Source organism: Sminthopsis crassicaudata, chromosome 2, assembly GCF_048593235.1.
Source record: "Sminthopsis crassicaudata isolate SCR6 chromosome 2, ASM4859323v1, whole genome shotgun sequence".
NCBI classification, from domain to species: domain Eukaryota; kingdom Metazoa; phylum Chordata; class Mammalia; order Dasyuromorphia; family Dasyuridae; genus Sminthopsis; species Sminthopsis crassicaudata.
Genome location: NC_133618.1, coordinates 484222597 through 484244182, shown reverse-complemented (window position 1 = coordinate 484244182; position 21586 = coordinate 484222597). Strand labels below are relative to the sequence as shown.

General features: G+C 42.1%; 1 long non-coding RNA gene across 1 annotated transcript; it reads left to right on the top strand.

Moving 5' to 3' along the window:
• Positions 1–1552: 1552 nt before the first annotated feature.
• LOC141553635 (uncharacterized) lies at positions 1553–20831 on the top strand. Its single transcript, XR_012485560.1, has 5 exons — positions 1553–1651; positions 1763–2105; positions 19037–19114; positions 19279–19484; positions 19809–20831. It is a non-coding gene; the product is annotated as an uncharacterized LOC141553635 (long non-coding RNA).
• The last annotated feature ends 755 nt before the right edge of the window (positions 20832–21586 follow it).

Genomic DNA, 21586 nt, shown 5'->3' with positions numbered 1-21586 from the left:
AGATAACAAACTGAGGAAGAATGATTTTCTCAAAACTATTCAGCTAGCAAGTAGCAGAACTGAGTTTCACTCTTAGGTCCTCTTATTTTTTTCCTTTTGCCATTTTTAGTAGATTTTAATCCCCCCCCCCCAAGTTACATGTCAAAAAATTTTTAGCATTCATTTTTGCAAGATTTTGGATTTCAAAGATAATAGGCAATTGCATGTAGTTTGTACATGTGCTATCATGTAAAACATTTCCATCTTAGTCAAAGTTGTGAAAGGAGAAAGATCAAGAGGAAAAAAAAACCAAAAGAATAAAGTGAAAAAATATGTTTCAATCTATATTCAGTATCCACCAGTTCTTTATCTGCATGAGGATAGCGTTTTCCTTTATGAGTTCTTTGTAATTGTCTTGGATCATTATGTTGCAGAGAAGAGCTGGGTCACTTATAATTGACCATCATCTTAGGTCCTATTTACACCCAGGGTTTTTCCAAGAATTCTTACTTCTCGGTGCTGGTTATTTGTATGAAATACAATAGTGTTTCATTATGTAATTATATTTTGCTCAGGTTGAGACTAAAAATGGATTTGCATTTGTCAAGTGCATATTGAATAGAAAGGTAAGGGGAAAAATTCCAGAAGTTGGGAATCTCAAATGGCATTAAAAAACAAAAACAAACAAACAAAAAAAAACAAAAAAAACAGCAGAGTGGATAATCTGCATAGCATATAATTGAGAGTTTCCTGTAAATATTGGTTCACATTAACATCTCCTTTGGATTGTAAGCTCTTTGAGGGTAAGGGTTGGGGGTGGATAATGTCATTGAGTACAGCCCAGAATGCTTTGCTGTGCAAATAAAAAACTTCAGTCCCTAGAAGTTGCCTCGGTTAGCTTGGCCCACCAAGGCCTTGCTGTGGGCTTCTCTCCCCAGAGCCCTGATTGGTCTAATTTCAGGTGCTTGTCTAATTCATGCCGCAGGCTGCAGGCAGAATGTAGTTAGAGCTGTATTGCTGTTAACTTATTTGTGGAGTTATTAATTACTGAAAGGTGCAAACCGTGCTTCTTTGCATAAAAATATGTTTGAGCAGTTTCTACTTAAACTTTAAAGAGAACGTTAATCAATTTCATTTTAACAAAATGACCTTAAGCAGGAAAAAAATGATGTTATTTGCCCAAACAGGCAAATTAATTTCCCTCTCTTGAGAAATCTGGAAAATTTCCAGAAATAGCTATGTATAATTTATGCCTGCCCTGGTCCTTCCTGAGTTCTGGGCCCAGCCAGACCCATCTTGTGACCCTAGCTGCCCATTAACCTAGGAATGAGACTATCTAGTGCTTTAGAGAGCTCTGCCCTCTCCCTCCTCCTCCACGCCTCCCCCACAGCCCCGGAGTCTTGGTTATCCTTTTCCTCTCTTGGCCTTTGCCGGAGACCTTGAGAAGGCACAAGTGAAATGCAGGGGTGTTGCAGTCTCCAGGAGCTCCGTTCCTGTCAAGGTCATGAAGAAAAAAGCCGCAAGGAAGGGCAAGGCCCTGCAAGGGACTGGGGCTTCTCAGCATGAGGCATCTTGGGAATGGCAAAGATGGAGTCACACAGCAGGTAATTATCCTGCCAACCTCCAGGCTTTGTTCAGGAGGCACGTGACTGAGCCGATGAACGGTGGAGTGGTAAGTTTGCTTATCCTGTCTATTTCCATTCCCCTCTCCCACCCCCAAGGAATTACAATGACAGCAGTGTGTCCGAATGTTAAAATGTGGTACATGGTGATTACATTCTAGGATGCCCTATTGCTTCAGAGCACGCCGGAGTGAATGCACCAGGCTGACATCAAGAGGCGGGCTCCGTGATTTCTTTTTGGGACCGAGAGGTTGGAGCCCTAACTAAGGCTGGCACGGGACGGAGGACTTTGTCTCTGGGCTCCACCCTGGCGGAGAGGCGGCCGGACTCTCCAGGCTGAGCCGGAGCAATTTCTGCAGGCTGGAAAGCTTTCCATTCTGGCTGGGCAGTAAGCTAAGCCAAGCTCCCTTAGGGGAGACTTGCCCCACTGTGGGCTGGCTGCAGGGTGGCCACTGTTTGGGCCACAGATAACTTCCAAGTCACAGAGGGCCTGGGAGGCCACAGGTGCTGAAATGGTGGGGGGAGAAGAATGAATTCCATATTACAATAAGGGGGACAGACTTATCTTGGAACAGGTGGGTGGTGCAGTGGATAGCATGTAGGAATCAGAGAGAGCCGAGTTCAGATTTTCCCTCAGATGCTTAGTTGCTAGGTGAACCTGAGCAAGTCCCTTAACTTCTCTCAGTCTCAGTTTCTTCATTTGTAAAATGGGAATAATAATTGTGTTGACCTTATAAGGTTGTTGTGAGGTAGTATATCTACAGCATTTTGTAAAACTTAAAGTGATCTATAAATATTATTATTACTACTGCCACACCATGCAGGGGCCATGTTTTTGTCTCATTCTTCATTCTGACTGAATCCAAGAGAGTGAAGTGCTTTATAAAAGAATTCTACTCTTTTAAGCTTTCCAGGTCTCTAAATACTTAATGCTTTAGAAAGTGTTTTTCATATACATTGGGTTATTTATGCTCTGGATGAAAGGGCTGTATTTCATGGCCTCTAAGGTCTGTTTCTTCTAGCTCGAATCCATGATGCCACAAGTACAAAGGGAAAGGTCCAAGCAAAATGCTAGACACCTGGAGAGGGAGAGATTGTTTCATAGCTGTTGGTCTCAGTCTTAGCTCCTACAGAGCGATAGCCTGATGAGGTAGACAGGATGGTTAACTGTTCAATGATTTAGGTAAGGATTAGATTAGAAGTCCTCTCAGATCATCTCCAATTCCCAGCTCCGAGGAATGTGTGATTTCCCAACCTAGTCCAACACTCTTCCCAGAAAAGCAATGTGGCAGAATGAATGGAGGGTTGAACTTTGGGTCAGTTCTGGCCAAATCATTTAACTTCCCAGTGCCCTTAGAAGTTTGCTTTTTAAAATAGACTGTAAGTGACGATGAGAGCTTATCAGTGTCAGTGGAGGAACTTTCCATACCAGAAGTTCTCTGCACTGATAAAATCAAAGATCCAGACTCCTTCCACCAAAAAAAGGTCATCACTTCTCAGACAAGAAAACTGAGGCAAATTGATTTGTTTAAGGTTACATAGGATTTGAATCCAACTCTTCTATATTCCAAAGCTAATGTTCTTTCCTCTAGACCATACTGTCTCTTTTCCAAAGTTAGACAGGCAAGATAGTTTCAGAGTTTGATTTCAAGACCAGATGACCTATCAGTCACAAGTGACTTATAGCCGCAAAAGCTATAACTTGGATTTCTTTTTTTCTCCCCCCTTTTTTGTGTGTGGCCATTGGGGTTAAGTGATTTGCCCACTGTAAGTTGTGTCTGAGGCTGCGTATGAACTCAGGTCTTCCTGATTCCAGGGCTGCTGCTCTATCCACTGTGCCATCTAGTTGCCCTCTGGAACTTGGATTTCAAAGGAGATAAAGTGTTCATAAGCAGAACTTGGATCAATTATAGTTTTTTTTCAATGAAAGTTCATCTCTCCTTTGTTCGTGTGCAACAAGCAGGTGGAATTCCAGTCCTTGTCAGGGATAGAACATTCCAGCTGTAAAGAAAGGGCACAGGTATACTATCTACATATGGTGAACCAGGTTGTGCCTCCAGCATGGTTTGCTTAATGGCCCAGTAAAAAACCCAATAAAAGCCCTTTTTCCAAAACATTCATTCAGCCATTACATCCTGGCAATGTCATATAGTAGATTGGAACCAGTGTTGTAATAATGAGTTATCATTTAAATATTAAATATTTAAATAAACACCTCTGTGAGGTAGATGCTATTATGATTCCCATTTTAGAGGTGAGACTAAAAGCTTAATTGAATCACTTTAGGACTTATAGCTAATAAGTAACTAGAGCAAGATTTGAACTAAGGTTTTCTGGCTCCAAGTGCTGTTCCTTCTCCATATCCTCCTGATGTACCTCTAACCCAAGGGTGACTCTGTGACTGGCAGCAAATCTTTTTCTTTCTCTGAACCTTGGTTTCTTCTGTAAAACGAGGAGATTGTATCAGCTCTGACATTGTGTTTGTGTTTTTCTGTGGTAATCTCTATTTAAATGTTGACTATTATTATTATTGCAGTTATTATAAGGAGAGCAGAAGTAGTCTGGAGCTGGAGCACTCTAACATAAGCTGCAGACTGTTAGCTATTTGGTCTTGCCCCATCATTCTGTAGGAGTCAAGACTGGCTTGTAGCTGTGAAATGATTTCTCCCGTTCCAAGGGTTCAGAATTTTCCTCAGGTCTCTCCTTTGTATAGAAATAAATCATAGATTTATTTCTGGGAGATATCTTAGAGACCATTAATTCCAACTCCTTTATTTTAAAGGTGAGAAAACTTAAATTTATAAAAGTGAAGGGGCGTGCCCTTGTTCACACAACTATTTAGTCTGTAAGTTTTCTCATATTCATATTTTCATGTACCTTGATCTCCCTCATATTAAGCTTCCTCTTATTAATTGTAAGCTTCTTGAGGACAAGCCTGTGTCTTACACTTGGCTAGTGGCCCATTAAAGAATGTCCCCATAAAGCACTGACCCAGTCAGAACGTCTAGCCAATGGACCAAGAGCAATGGAAAGAGCCGTTCATATAGTAGGCTCTTAATATTTACTGGATTAATGGGGAATGGCTGAACAAGTTATGGTATATCCTTGTGACGGAATACTATTGTGCTATAGAAATGATGACCAACCTGGAAAGATTTACATGAACTGACACAAAGCAAAATGTGAAGAACCAGGAGAATATTGTACATTGTAACAGTATCCCTGAGAGATGATCAACTGTGAATAGATTCTCAGCAAGGAAATGATTCAAGACAGTCTCTAAGAACTCATGAGAAAAAATACTATCCATCTCCAGAGAAAGAACTGATGAAGACTGAATTCAAATCAAAGAATACTTTTTCTTTTCTTTGTTTCTTTTTGTCTGTGTTTTCTTTCACAACATTGCTAATATGGAAACATGGTTTTCATGTCTGCTCGTGTATAACCTATGTCAATCAAATTACTTGCCTTTTCAATGAGGGGGGAGGGAAAATATTTTTTAAAGTTTAAAATTGTTTTTGCCTATAGTTGACAAAAATAATAAATTTTTAAAAATATTTCCTGGATCGAATTAATTGTATGAATAAAGTGACACACACACACACAAATAATAAAGTGACATAGCTCTCTTTCTCCTTGGTCTTTAACTCTCCTCCCTCCACTTTATCTGAGTCTCTAAAGTTGGCTGAGATACCCAAAGGAGAAGATGTGGTAGCGAGATCATGCTGTACAGCAGGCGGTTGTGGACATCTTCTTAGGGGACTGAAAAGGTGAATATTTAGGACTTGTTAATCTTAGGATAAAAGCTACTTAGTCTCTCATGTGCTTATGGTCTTGCTCTAAATTCTAGCTATCCAAAATTAGCAATCTAAATTATAATTTCTATCCTTCCTCAATGATGTCTGGATTTGGCATTGATCCAGGCTAGACCAGGAGATGATTCTATTGAATCTAAGCTCAAATAGGTAGGGACTTTAGTTTTATTCCTATAAAGAACAAAGAAATCCTCAGAAGAGGATAGGTGATATCCTTGGCTTCATCCCATAGCATTAGAGTCATCATATAGCTTCAAACTCTTGCCGTGTCTAATATGATGCAAAAAATTAATGTCTCAAAGTTCAGTCTAGCGGTAACTATCACCCTGGTATCTTGGCTGCTCCTGAAGTAGCCCCTGGAATGTCATCAGTGAGCGTCCAGAGGATCAATGTATATCCCATTACTTTTATTTAACTACAATAAAAAACCAATCATTTTATGCCCAAATGTACCTAGAATACTGAATATGAAGGAATAATAGGAGAGTGACTTGACCCAGCAAAATTTCTATCTAAGCTCCATCAAACAAGATAAGAACAACAATAATAATCCACACAATATTGCAGCAGGGTATGACTTGTCCCCGACCATGTTCAACCTAAATATTGTGAAACTAAATGAGAAATATAGCAAAAGCAATAATAATGATAATGATAATCATAATCCTCTGAACGTTAAACATACGCAAAAATAGCAAGAGAGTTGTTTATTCTAAGATCAGTTCTAGCTGAATGCTTTCAAGTCAAAAATGAGAAAAATAACAATAATAATAGCTGACATTTGAAAGGCAAGATACTATAGGAAATTGAGGCCTAGTTCAAGATAGCTTCTGCCACATGTATCACTTTCTCTCTGTTAATTATTTTCTATTTATCCTGTACATAGCTTGCTTTGGAAATATTTCTTTACTAGTTGTCTCTCCCCTCTTTGTTAAATTGTAAATTCTTTGAGAGCAGGAAATGTCTTTTTGCCTCTTTTTGTATCTTCACTGATTAACACAGTGCCTGGCACATAGTAGGTGCTTAAGAAATGTTTAATGATTGGTATTGACTGTAGGCCTTTGGACAAGTCAAGAAACTTTTCAATATTCCAGGTATTATAAATTGCAATTTGCAACATAGCTGCTGTTCTTCATTGAAAGAGTTTCCTTGTTGGGCATATCCTAGTGAAGTGGCACAGTGAGTAGAGTCAGGAAGACTCATTGTCCTGGGTTCAAATCTGGCCAAAGACACTGTATGATCCTGGGCAAGTTACTTAACCCAGTTTGCCTCAGTTTCTTCATCTGTAAAATGAACTGGAAAAGGAAATGGCAAATATCTAGTATCTTCGCCCAGAAAAGCCCAAACTGGGGGAGGAAACAGATATGATGAAAACAACAAAAGACTGCTTTGGGTTTATTAGTATTTATACCATCTTCATGACTGAAAAAAGACTGAACAACAACATAACAACAAAATCATAAGTCCTGACTTTTAAAAGGCTGTAATTTATAGGATACTTGAAGGTTTGCAAAGTGCTTAGGAACCTCCGTTCAGAAAAACAGGGGGTTCCCCTGATCACCCCAGCTATAGTTACTTGATCATCACAACCATCCTGTGAATTATGTACCCTTAGATTCCCAGTTTTACAGATGAGGGAATAGGGACTTAGAGGGATTAACCAACTTGCCTACGGTCACACAGCTAGAAAAGGTCAAAGGTAGGTGTGTACCTAGGTCCTGGCCACAATACCCTGCCCCTTGGCACTTGACACTTCAGACAGGAATCCATGTAGAGGCTCCTTTCAGATAGATACTTAGAGAAGGTGGCAGAAGTCAAGGGCCTTGAAGACTGTCTTCCCAGGAGCTCCTGAGTCTGGAGCTTTATCATGACACTGTGTACAGACAGATCCAGCCTCCGGGAAGGATTTGAAAGGAAAAAAAAAATAATCAAGAGCTCTGAGAGTAAGATCAAGATAAGATAATTACCACATCACCTACAGCCTTCTTAACAAAGTATGAATCTTCATTGCTCTATTAATGAACTGCAGCTTAATCGCAGGAGAGCTTTGCAAAGGGCCGACAGAAGGAATTTTAAAAAAATAATTTTAGTTCATGATGACATTCATCCAATACTTGGATAGTTACGTTTCTTTTGTGTGACTGATCTTGCCCACCACCTTGGCTATTACTGGCCTCTTTGATTCAGATGACTTAATATTAAATTAATTTAATTAAATTTAATATTAAAGTGCTAGCAAACTTCAGGGTCCACTATATTATAATATATTGACATATTATAATATTATCATTGTTGTTATTATGATGTGTTATTATCATTTTTATTTCCAACTATTTCCCCATAGAGAACTTCTGGCTCCAGTCCGGGTGGCCTCCTTCCTCATTATGTACCTGGAACGACCCTCAGGTTTTTTTACCCCCTCCTATTTCCTAATTGTTCTCTTCATTTGGACCTCACAACTGCCCCAAGAGGTTGGGAAAACTTATAGTGAGATAGAGAAGAAGGAAAGAGACTTCCAGAGCTTCAGCGACTTGTTGGTGACCACACAGTTTAAGAGAGTGTCTGGGGTGTGATTGGATCTCTCCTAACTCTCAGGCCAGCAAGTTCTCCACAACCCTGTGCTCTAAAATTCCCTTACTTCCTCCTAACCCACCCCACCAGTACATTTAAAACATAAGATTTTGTTCTTCAATGAAATCTTCCTGGATCAGTCTTCTGATACTTCTCTGCTATAACACATAGCCTCACTCCATTAGCACTTAATTAGCACCTATATAGCTGGTCCCCTCAACACATATGTGAGACTTAGCTCCCCAGATAAACTGTGAGGTTCCTGAAGACAGATAATTTCTCTTTAGAAAGTCAACTTCTCTCTAAGAGCTACCCAGTTAATGAGCATATACTAAACAAGGCAGTGGATAGAGCACCAGCCCGCAATCAGGAAGTTCTGAGTTCAAATCTGGCCTCAGGTACTTGGTAGCTATGACTCTGAGCAAGTCACTTAATCCTGCTTGCCTCAGCTTCCTCATTTATAGAATGAACTGGAGAAGAAAATGGCAAATTATTCCAGCATCTTTGCCAAGAAAAGACCAGATGTCATCAATAAGGAGTCAGTTGTGACTGAAATGACTTAGAACAACAATAACTACTTTGTGTTTATTTGATTTTTGTTTATTCTGCTTATAATGTCCTTGTTTTTCATATTAGAATGTGTTCCTTGTGTGTGGTGATGATTTCATATATTTGTCTGGAATATAGTAAGAAATTAATTAATGACTGATTGAGGGATTAAATGTCTTCTCTGTGTCAGGCATTATATTAAAGTGTTAGAGAGAACCACAAATGAAGCAATTGCTCCCCTCAGGAAGCTCCCTTTCTTTCTCTCAGAGGTTGTACCAAAAAAGACCACTTTCTAGCTTAAAGTCTAAATCTAAAACTGTCACTGTGACTCAGAAGACTGGTGCGTAAGTTGGGGCTGGATTGTTCATTTTTCCCTCATGAGTAGATTAGGAGAGGAGAGAACAGGGGAGTAAGCTGAGGGAGAACCAGGCTAGGACTGGTTAAAAGGCCACGGTCTGACTCAGGGAACACCGGAATGCCAAACCAGACCTGCAGAAAGTTGTAGTATTTCTGTCCAGTGAACAACCTTTGTCTCTGAGGAAACCTTCTGAATAATGCTCCTGATCTCTCCAGGTTACCCCACACAGGCCCTGCTTCTGACTTAAGCCCCTTTTCTGGCCCCTTTGGAAGCATTCTGGTCCTCCCGGGCAGTCCTATATAAATCAGTTATGTCTTTTTTCCAGTGGACTTTTTGTGGGCCCAGACAGCAAAGAGCCACAGGTGGATCATAAAGCACAGGTAAAGAACCTCCTCATATGGAAGGTGGAGCAAGAACCCAACAGCAAGAGAGCCTCTGCTTTGGAGAAAGGAAAGAGAGATTCTGAGGAGACCGGGATTGGGAGGATGGGAAACTCCCCAAAGGAAATGTGGGGGGAGTTCTGGGGTGCCGGGCTGGCTGGAAAGGACCGGCATGACCCCCCCCACACATACACACACACACGTGCACTCGCACACACATAGAGCATATGGAATAATGCTGCCTTCCCCCTCGGTTTCCAGGAGGCTCGGCAGGGGGTGAGAGTTCCACATCTGACTTTCCTTGTGTTCGTTAGATTCTTGGTGTAATTAAATGTTACATTGAATAATCCAGCCCGCGCAGGGCGGTGTTCCTCCTCTAAGCTCTGGAGATGCTCAGGAAAGGTTTGGGGAGCTCTGCTGTGGGCTCCTCGCCCTCGGAGCACAATTCTGCCTCTCTTTCCCATATCCCACTTCTGAAAGGTCTCACCAATTTGAAACCATCATCACTGGGTCCTTCCCAGGGCCAGGACTCCTAGGAGAGCCCTCCTCCTGGGCTCTGGGGGAGAAAGGGCTCGGTTTGAGATGCTCTCTGTTGTACCCCCAAAACACACATAAGTGGAGAGGTTGTTGGGGGAGAGAGAAGACCTCCAAGAGCTGGCCCATCTTGGCCCTACCTCATATGACCTTGGACTAGTAACTTAATTCCTTTGCCTCAGTTTCCTTATTTTACAGAAACTGAACTAATGTCTAAGGACCCTTCCCAGCGCAACATCTCTGATCCTACAGTTTCATGTTTCTTTGCAATATTCCTGGATCAGTCCTGGGCTAAGCCTTTGATTATGTTCTGAGGCACAGAACAAAGAGTCTTAACATCCTGTTCCTTCACCAAATTGGGAATCCTGGATGCTGTGCTTTCCTTACAGATCATATCTTCAGATGAAGAAACAATCTCAGGGAAATTAAATGGCTTCCCCAAAATCACAAAGTGTATCTTTTATTGTACATCTCATCATGATGTAATTTTTAACACTGCTGTCTTTGTACCCCTGAATTATATTGAACATGGCAGCTGGTGGCAGGGGGTGGGGGGAATGGCAGACTGCAGACATGTCCAAAACACATCAAGGCACCTAGGAATGACACTACAACTGACCCTCCAGGAAGTGAAATCACTTGCCTGGATAAAGGAATTCTCTCTTTTAGAATCTGTCTTAGTCTCTTAGGGAAGTAGTGTGTGTGTGTGTGTGTGTGTGTGTGTTTTTGCAGGATTGCTAAGTGTCAGAGGCAGGATTCAAAACCAAATCCTCTGATCCCAAAGCCAGAGTGCATTCTAGTGTATCAGGCTGCCTCTACAATCCACAAAATAGAATGAGGGTCATTTTCTGATTTTCTCCAGTCTCCTACTTACTATCTCTACCCTTAACATATCCGAGGCTAGGAAATGGAAATTGGGGAACTTGATCTGCTTAACTCCTCAATGTTGAAAGCCATGCTCCTCTCCCCACCTGCACCTTCATGCACAGATATCTCTTACCTGCCTTTAAAAAGGGGCATTTTCACGGATAAGCCAAGAGAGAGAGAGACTGAGAGACAGAGAGACAGAGAGACAGAGAGACAGAGAGAGAGAGAGAGAGAGAGAGAGAGAGAGAGAGAGAGAGAGAGAGAGAGAGAGAGAGAGAACAGACAGAGACAGAGAGACAGAGAGAGAGAGACAGAGAGAGACAGAAACAGACAGAGACAGACAGAGAGAGAGAGAAGAGAGAGAGAGAGAGAGAGAGAGAGAGAGAGAGAGAGAGAGAGAGAGAGAGAGAGAGAGAGAGATTTCCATTGGGTTTTGTAATGCAGAAAATGAATATACAGTATTTGCAGCTGGTCTGCCTTCCTAATTATGTTGTCCTGAGGCTAATTTTGCAATGAGTTTGCATTCCCTGAGCAGACACCAGCTGGCCTGGGCCAGAAGTGGCCTGGGAGGTGACATAGGGAAGGCAGCCGGGGACTAAGAGCCCCTTCATTGACTTTGCTGCAGATAATCCCAAAGTGGCTAAGCCAGGGTCAGGTAAGGGGGCAGTGTGTTTTCATATAAAGAACATGGGATTCAAAGTCTTTCGACCCATGTTTAAATTCCAGCTCTGCTTTTATTCCCTGTATCACCTTGAGCCAGTCTTTTAATTTCGACTGAATACTGTTTACTCTGAAGAAAAATGAGAGTAGATTCAGCAAAAATTATTATTTTTTTATAATAGTTTTTATTTACCAGATATTTGCATGGGTAATTTTACAACATTGACAATTGCCAAACCTTTTGTTCTCATTTTTCCCCTCCTTCCTCCCCTCAGATGGCAGGTCAACCAATACATGTTAAATATGTTAGAGTATAAATTAAATACAATATATGTATATATGACCAAACAGTTGTTTTGCTGAACAAAAAGAATCGGACTTTGAAATAGTGTACATTTAGCCTGTGAAGGAAATAAAAAATGCAGGCAGACAAAATTAGAGGGATTGGGAATTCTATGTAGTAGTTCATAGTCATCTCCTAGAGTTCTTTCGCTGGATGTAGCTGGTTCAGTTCATTACTGCTCTATTGGAACTGATTTGGTTCATCTCATTGTTGAAAATGGCCACATCCATCAGAATTGATCATCATATAGTATTGTTGTTACTGTATACAATGATCTCCTTGTTCTGCTCATTTCACTCAGCATCAGTTCATGTAAGTCTCTCCAGGCCTTTCTGAAATCATCCTGTTGGTCATTTCTTACAGAACAATAATATTCCATAATATTCATATACCACAGTTTATTCAGCCATTCTCCAGTTGAAGGGCATCCACGTAGTTTCAAGTTTCTGGCCACTACAAAGAGGGCGGCCACAAATATTCTTGCACATACAGGTCCTTTTCCCTTATTTAAGATCTCTTTGGGATACAAACCCAGTAGCAATGCTGCTAGAACAAAGGGAATGCACAGTTTGATAACTTTTTAAGCATAGTTCCAAATTGCTCTCCAGAATGGCTGGATGTATTTGCAGTTCCACCAACAATGTATCAGCATCCCTGTTTTCCCACATCCCCTCCAACATTCTGCCTTACCTTTCCCTGTCATTCTAGCCAATCTGACAGGTGTGTAGTGGTATCTCAGAGTTGTCTTAATTTGCATTTCTCTGATTAATAATGATTTGGAGCATCTTTTCATATGACTAGAAATAGTTTCAATTTTTTATCCGAGAATTGTCTGTTCATATCCTTTGACCATTTATCAATTGGAGATTGGTTTGATTTCTTATATATTAGAATCAATTCTCTATATATTTTGGAAATTAAGCCTTTATCTGAACCTTTGATTGTAAAAATGTTTTCCCAGTTTATTGTTTCCCTTCTAATCTTATCTGCATTGATTTTGTTGTACAAAAACTTTTCAATTTGATATAATCAAAGCTTTCTATTTTGTGATCAATAATGATCTCTAGTTCTTCTTTGGTCATGAATTCATTCTTCTTCCACAGGTCTGAGAGGTAAACTATCCTATGTTCCTCTAATTTATTTATAATCTCATTCTTTATTCCTAGGTCATGAACCCATTTTGACCTGACCTTAGTGTACGGTGTTAAGTGTGGATCAATGCTTAGTTTCTGCCATATTAATTTCCAATTTTCCCAGCAATTTTTGTCAAACATTGAGTTCTTATCCCAAAGGCTGGGGTCCTTGGGTTTGTCAAACACTAGGTTGTTAGAATTATTATTTATTTTGTCCTTTGGACCTAACTTATTCCACTGATCAACTAGTCTATTTCTTAGCCAATACCAATACCAATACCAATACCAAGAGGTTTTGGTAACCGCTGCTTTATAATATAATTTTAGATCTGGTACAGCTAGGCCACCTTCATTTGATTTTTTTTTCATTAATTCCCTTGAAATTCTTGACCTTTTGTTTTTCCATATGAACTTTGTTGTTATTTTATCTAGGTCATTAAAATAGTTTTTTGGGGGTCTGATTGGTATAGCATTCAGCAAAAATTATTAACCACTTACTATGTGCAAGATGCTGTGGCAGGTTCTAGGACTATGAGAATAAAATTTATATAGGCCCTTCTCCAAGGAAGGGAGTAATGCTCAGTGGCTGTCAGCAGGTAAATAGAGCTTGTGGGAGACAAACATACCAATTGTGATTCAAGAGAAAGTGAGATAAATACAGGGAGAGGTCCGGGTAAAGTGCTAAGAGAAATTCGAGAAAGGGCCCCTCTAGATGGGGATAAGAGGGAATGATTGGAAAGAGAGAGGCAGGGTCCAAGAAAGGTTTTATTAAGGGAGGACACGAATTGTGAGACATTTGGGCCTGTGAAGATAAAGTCTCTTGCAGCCTTGGGGAAATGCAGGCAAAAGTATACACAGAAGCACCATGGAGTAGTAGAGTTTTGCTGGAACAATGAATATAGCAAGAAGAGTAGCATAAGGTGATACTGGACAGGCATCCTTCCAGTTCTAGATCCTACAAAACCTACAAGAGTTTTTTGGATGCAGTATTCCACAAACTGCTATGAATGGAATTCTGGACAGCGGCCCTGAATTTGCTTCTGGATCCTGCCCAGAATCCCAGATGCCCACATCACCTGGGTTATTGGCCCAGAGACTATCTCTCTCAATTGATGATTACTTCCCAATATCATCTAGGTAGGGGTCAGGACAGCACGTCCCCTAGGTAAGAGAGAGTGTGGCTCCACGGTTGGATGTCCATCTGTTACATCTGTCACACGTCAGTGGTGCCCTGGCCCTCGAACCTAGAGCTTAGAGGGTCAAGTCTGTCTAACGTGTTCCGTGTGTGCGAGAGTTCACCCCCCCAAATCCTTTTTAATACCTTATGCTTGAACAGTGTTTATATCTTCCTAAGGTCATTCACAGCCATGATTTGATCCCATTTGATCCTCATAATTGCCCTGTGTGAACTTATCGGAGGGATAATTATCTCCATTTGACAAATGGAGAAACTGAGACTCAGAGCTTTAAAATAACTCGCTCAAAAACACAGCCATTTAGGAGTAGAGACAAGACTCAAATATAGATCTTCTGTCTCTTAGAGGGTGGAGTTCCACCCACTCCACTGTACTACCTCTCACAGAGAGCAGCCTCCCCTTCTCAGTGCAGATGTTTCTGTGTGGCAATGATTTTACGCCTCTGCAAAGGAGGGAGGGGGAAGGAGAGGGAGAAGGGAAGAGAGGGATATGTCTCCTAGAAGAAATAGTTCCATTTGGAAGGATGTTTTAAACATGGAGAGAGCCCACATTACCCAAGGCTCAGTGCTGGATGCAAAATCATCTCCTGAATATTCAAGACCCCACAGACCCTCCTTTTTTCTTTTTTTTTTCCCCCTGTGCTGAGTCTTAACTGAAAATGATCTTTCTCTTTTTCTCTTCCTTCCTTCCTTCCTTTCTTCCTTTATTTTATTTATTTTTTTTAAAGGAAAAGAGATCTGTCTTTTGTTCCACCTTTCCCCCTGGGGCCCCTCCAGAAGAGGTCGACACCATCCCAGTTTGAGAAACACTCCTTTGAACCAATCGCTGCCTGGCACTATTCCCTTGGGCGCCTGGCATGGGCACTGTGCCATCCGAGCAGATGGCCGTGATTGCAGGCAACCCGGAGACCCTGCATGCGAATCAAGTATGGGTGTTTACAGCATCATTTCCCCGCTGAGAACATCAAAATGGCAGTCCATGCCGAGCTCCTGGGCCTAGTTAGAAGGATGAACCATCACTAATTCTGTGCCGGGCGAGACAGCCTTAAAAAATGAGGCGTCTCTGCTGTCACTAAGAGGTGCCCCTCCCTTGCTTCCTACTCGTCTGCCCTCCCACCTCCTCCCACACTGTGGTCCAGAGTAGAGAAAGTGGTTCTGTCCTTTATCCTGTGGGTGGTTTCCTTGGGCTGGGCTCCCCACACCCCTGGACTCCTAAATTGTATTTAGGGTTCAAGATCTAGATCATGTTCTGCTTCCTCCATGGAGCCTTCCCATAAACCTGATTCCTTCTCTGTGTGCCCTTCCTTTGTGACCACTGGCAAATCACTTAGTCTTAGAGTCTCAGGCAACCAAGTTACAATGAACCTGTATCATTGCAGGGAAAGAAAGATGGAAGAGCTCTTCCTTAAGGGTTTTCTGATTGTTTTATATGATTTGCTCTTGCCCTCCCCTCCACTCATCCCTACCAGACTGTGAGCCCCTCCAGAGCCAGAATTGAGATTTTCATAGCCTACCATGGGGCATATACATAGAAGGTATGGATTAATATGAAAAAGGATTCTCAAGTCATAAGATTTGCTCCTTTGTGTGACTCCACATTTGGCTCTGAAGGTGGTTCTGAAAGAGGATTCCCATTCCCATTGGGAACAGTGGCTGCACTGTTGGAATAAATGTGTCACCTCCCAAGGGGACTACATGGAAGGTGATGAGAGCCATATGAATGGAAAGTTTTGGTGTGATAAATAAAAGCTCAGTCTCCTCCTTTTGCTCAGTTGTGTCCATGTTGGTTGATCAGCCCCAACCCTGGATGCTCTGGATGACTGAATCTGACTTTCAAAAGGACCTGGATGGAGACTGTAAGGAAATACCTGGGCACAATAGTTACCCTCCTTCTACAGAACTTCCCTTGGTTTTCTCCAGCTTTTTGGATCATCGCTCTAAAATTTAAGGGGAACTTAGATCTAATCCAATCTCATCACGAGAAGCAGCGCTTAGAGATAGTGAATGATTTCTATAAAGGTGCATGGATAGTAAATGGCAAGGTAGGAGTTTGAACCCAAGTCTTCTGACTCCAAATACATCATACTTTCGACCACATCTGAAGCTGCAGAACTGGAGAGCTAAAGGGGACAGAATCCACAATCTACTTCCTTTGTTTTGCAAATGAGGAAGTGAAGTCAGAGAGGGAAAGTTTTGCCCATAAGTTAAATGGGCAGTTAGATGGCACCGTGGATAGCATGCCAGGTCTGGAGTCAGGAAGACCTGAGTTCAAATCCAGATTCAGACACAACTGTGTGACCCTGGGCCGCTCACTTTATCCTGCTTACCTCAGTTTCCTCATTTGTAAAATGAGAAAGAGAAGGAAATAGCAAATCACTCCAGTGTCTTTGCCAAGAAAACCCCGAATGGGATCTTGAAGAGTTCAGTCGTGACTGAAATGACTGGGCAACAATACATGGCTAGTAAATTACTGAAGGCAGGACTCAAATTCAAGTATTTTGACTCAAAATATGGAGCTCTTTTCTCATTATTTCATTCTATATTGGCAAGAATCACAGAATTTGGGAGGAACTCAGAAGCTACTTGGTTCAATTGTATCTGAATAAGAATCTGTACAGTCTATTTGACCAGTAGTCAAAGGGGGAACCTACCCAGCCCGTTCCATTTCTGGACAACTCTCATTGCTGGAAAGTTTTCTTTACCTAAAGTCGAAATGTTTATCCAATTTTTATCTTCAATTTTTATCCAGTATTCCTGTTTCTGCTCTCTGAGGACTAGCAGAATACACATCAACCATCTTGCACATGACAACCTTCAAAATACTTGAAGACAGCTATCGTGTCCCCCACTAATTCCATTTTCCACACTAAACATCCTTAGTTCCTTCAACTGATCTTCATGTGTCTGAATCTCAAGACCCTTTAATATCCTGGTAGTCCTGTCTTGGATACCCACTAATTATCAATGTTCATTCTAAGCATGGCACTCAAAACTGAATGCACTATTACAGATATTAGTCTGATGAGAACAGTGCAGCAGAACTACTGCATCTAGGCCTGGGTATTCTGCCTCTCAATACCACGCAAGCTCTCATTAGCACCTTAGCCTACTCTGTCACACGGCTGAAAAGCAGTGTGGTGTGCCCACTTTGGAGCCGGGAAGCCCTTGTTTTCAGTTCTGTCTTTGACCCCGAGTTGCATGACTATGGATAGTCTTGTATTATCTCCCACCTGCAGGCAGTTAACTTTGCCTCAATTGCTACCTAGCCTTAATCACTAAATGGGTATAGCCTCAGTCAGACTGACACTTGTTGAAGACCTCAGCTTAAAAAGCCCAGGGTCTCCCATTTCATCCAGGCCCATCTCTGTCTGGCCACTGGACTCGGATGGTTCTGAGGGGAAGGTGAGGGGGGTGACCTGTTCCAGCCTCCCTCACTGAAATCCAATTCACTTGCACATCCCAGAATCATCTCCCTGATGTCTCAGTCCTACAGCAGCAACAACAAAGAACAACAACAATCCAGCCTCAGGCAGCTAACCTCGGCTAAGCAGAACATAGCATTGGAGCCAACTCCGTTCCTCACAAAGCTAGTTGTTGGAGGTTTTTCTAATGTATTTGGTTCTGCTTTCTTATATGTCTGTGTTGATGTGATTTAATGACTCTGATGGCATCTTTCTCTTTTGCTCCAGAATCTTGCAGGCTTTAGAGTCGTTGTCCTGAATTGCGAGGAGCATTCACTGTCCAGATCTAGACTGAAAAGCCTGGGATCAGAGGTCAGAGATTTAGAACTAAAAGGGAGTTGATAGTTACTTAGTTAGACTATTAAACAAGTGGTCCACTCCCAAGGACAACCACAACATTAAGATGGAATTAGAAAATATTTAACAAGACAGGAATATAATAGAACATAGAAACTACCAATAGGACCTTACCTATGCATTAATGGTCCCTATTTCTATTTGATTTGACACCACTGATCTAATCCATCTCCATACTTTACAGATGAGAAAACTGAGCTCTAGAGCAGCTAAGTGACTTGCTCAAATGGGTAGTAGCTGGGAAGGAGGATTTCTGACCCCAAAGACCTAGCTCTTTCCATTCAAAACCTTAGAGACTGCTTTGTTGACCCTACCCTTTGCTGTTACCTTACTTTCTGCCATAATGTCAGCTTCAGATAAACAAGTCCCAGAACTGGAGGCTTCGGGACTAAGAAGGCCTTAGAATGTAAGCTCATTAAGGACAGGGATTACCTTTTGCTTGTCTTTTCCTCCCCCAGAGTACAGCACTGCCTTTGGCACATGTGCTTGATACATATTTTTTGACTGTGTGGCCAAGGCTTAGCTGATCTGAGAGCTAAGAAGGTTCAGACTTGGCTGATAGACTGATTGGGAGCACAAGAGAAGTGGTGCTACAGTGGAGAGAGTCCTGACTGAGCATCGGGAAGACCTTGCCAGATGTTCCTTAATGTCTCCACGGTTTACTTTCCATATCCGTAAAAGGAAAGAGTTGGGCTCCATGACATTTGAGGTCAGCTGTAAGTCTACGATCCTATAAGTCTGCAAGGGCTTTGGGATGGCAAAGACTGACCACTGGGTGAGCAGCGTTGTTTTCTGGACAGCTTTCCTGTTTTCTCTTGGGAAGTCTGTGACATACCTCTGAATTCCTGCTTTCCAGTCTCCAGGGTGAGATTAGGGTGGGAGGGAAAAGGAGGCCAGCTGAGGCTAGGAAGGCTGCCCCTGGGGGTTCCAGTACCGAGCCCCTCCTGATCCTCTGGCCAGTGGAATATCTAGCATTTTGCTTTGAGATGACGACAGCCAGCCTCTGTGTTTGCCTTCAGTAATCTGTGGTGCTGGCTTTTACTGCCTGGAATCAGACTGGCTGCAAACGTGGGCTCTTGCTAGACTTCTGGGCAGAGTAACATTTCTCTCTTGCAGGTCACGGTGACCGGAACACCTTGAATGCGGCTGAGCTGGGGGTGTTAATTGGAGGTGCTGTGTGCTTAAATGGAACTAACTGGGTTGTCTGTTCAGGTTGTCGTGAACTGAAGAGACTGGCTGCCATGGCGTCAAGAAGGAAGCTTCTCACCCACCAGCTCCAGCCCTAGGGGAGTGGGGGGGGGGCTGGGTTGGGAGTATAATGTGTTGGCTGGGCTCTCTCCCCATTCTCACCCCCTGCCACAGCATTTGCCATAGGATTTAGAGCTTGCTCACACGGTCCTTTGGGATCATTTAGTCTAACCCTCTCATTTTACAGATAAAGAATTTGACCTAAGAAACTTGACCACGGCCACACAGAGAGGACGCCCCTGTCCTAGAAGAGGTCTCCAGGCCAGGCTGCTGGGTGTATGGTTTTTAGAGTCTCAATGTTGGCTGTCCCTAAAGGAGGGTCAGGTAGCTCAGCCTTTCAGGCCTGGTGGCTTGGAGGGGCATGTTTAAGCTTAGGAGAATGACTCAAGAGACCCCATACTCTTACCTCCAGGTGAGTCACTAGGCCAAGTAATTCCTCCCTTCCTATTCAGTTACCGGTGTAGAGGCAGCATAATATAGTTCATCAAGAGGCGGCGTAATTTAGTCAAAGAAAATCTGATCAAAAGTCAGAAGACCTGAATTCAAATTCTGCCTCTGCTGTTCATCATCTGTGATTTCAGACAAATCACTTAATCTCAATTTCCTCATCTATAACAAAATAAGAGCGTTAAATTAGATCATTCCTATGGTTCCTTTCAGCTGCTTCTATGATCTACTTCCCGTTCTTTCATTTCATATTTCCCAAGTCCTTATGATTTTACATTTTGTTTTCCAGACACCGTGCCGCTTGGGTCAGAGCACCCTGGCTGGAGAAGTATCCCAATGCAATCAGTAACCTGTCGCTGGAGCTCTGCATCCATCAGACCCAGTTTTATTTTTGGAACTTTCTCAATAATTATTTGTTTGGCTCGTGAACTCCACCTAGATTTCCCTTAGAAACAGGAGAATTTGTATAGTTTTGCTGCTACTCAGGATTTGTTTAGGATCATCAGAATCTGGCTTTTGCCTAGGTCTTCACAAAAAGTAAAAAAAGATGCCCATCTCCTATTGGAGCAATCAGGATAACAAGAATTGGAGTATAGGACACATTTTAGGTAACTAGATAGAATGAATGCTGAAGGCTTGGATACTGATAGGAAGTGAATGAACCCTTCTCAACGGTCCCAAAACAGACACAAAATAAGGCAGAATCAGTTCAGGAAAAAAAGAACTACGTTTGATCAAAGCAGGGCTACAAAGATAGCAATATAAGTACTCAGGTGAAGCAGGAGAGAGATGCAGATAGATCTGGGGGAATGAACACAAACCACTTCTGCCTGAACAAATTTAAACTCACGACAATGAGCAGCACCTCCTCAGGGGAATGCGCATCCATCAGAGGAGATATTCTATACTACCACTCACACCTTTTGCACGACCCTGACCAAGCAGCCCAGAAAAGAGAAAAGACAGGATGGAAACAGTAGGGAAATGGCATTTTAACTCCTTGGGCTGGCGTTCAAGTCTGCTTTTAGTTGGGCTCCAGTTTACCTTTCCTTCCTCACCTTCCACCATCTCCTGCTCTCAGAGGCAGTCAACGGCACTGTGGACAGAATGCCTATCCTGAAGTCAGGAAGATTTGAATTTGAATCTGGCTTCAAACCCTCTGTGACCCCAGACAGATCACTTAATATCTGTTTGTCTCAGTTTCCTTAATTGCAAAATGGAGATAATAATAGCATTTACCTTGCAGATTGTCAAGATGACATGAGATACTATTTTATGTTTTTTTTCCTCAATAATATTTTATTTTTCCAAATATATATAGTTTTCAACATTCATTTTTATAAGACTTTGAGTCCCAAATTTTTTTCCTTCCTTCTTACCTCCCTCCTCCCCAAGCCAGCCAGCAATCTGATATAGGTTAAATATGTAATCCTTTTAAATATATTTCCATATTTGTCATGTTGTGCAGGAAAAATCAGACAAAAGGGGAAAATCACAAAAAAGTGAAGATGTTATGAGATACTATCTGTAAAAAGCACTTAGGACGGTGCCTGACACATACGAGGTGCTATGTAAATGCTTATTATCTTCTCCCTTAATTTTTGCACTTCATGCCCACTAATTTCACCTTGCTCCTTTCCCCAACAAACACCCCACAGTCCTGCTGCCTGGTCGGCTCCTTAACTATGCCTTATGCTTCTGTTCAGGTCATCTTTCCCACCTTGAGCTAACATCTATCACCACCACACATGTACCTTGGCCAGTTTCAACAGAAACCTTCTTATCTCCCTGGGCTCCTTGCGATGGGTTCCAGTTCAGAACTAGGAATGGTTATTTACTTCTATCTAAGAGTGGCTATGCTGTAAATAATCGGTATAATTACTTTCTGGGAAAGATGGGCGTTTCCAAGAAAATATAACCAGACGGAGCGGGAGAAAACGAGCATCGGAGTCAGAGTCCGGAATTGCTTCTTCCTGCCTGCATGACCGGGACAGACCTCCTCCTCCCTGGGTCCGCACTTCCTCATCTGCGCGTCTAGGAGGTGGAACTAGGACATCTCTGAGGTTC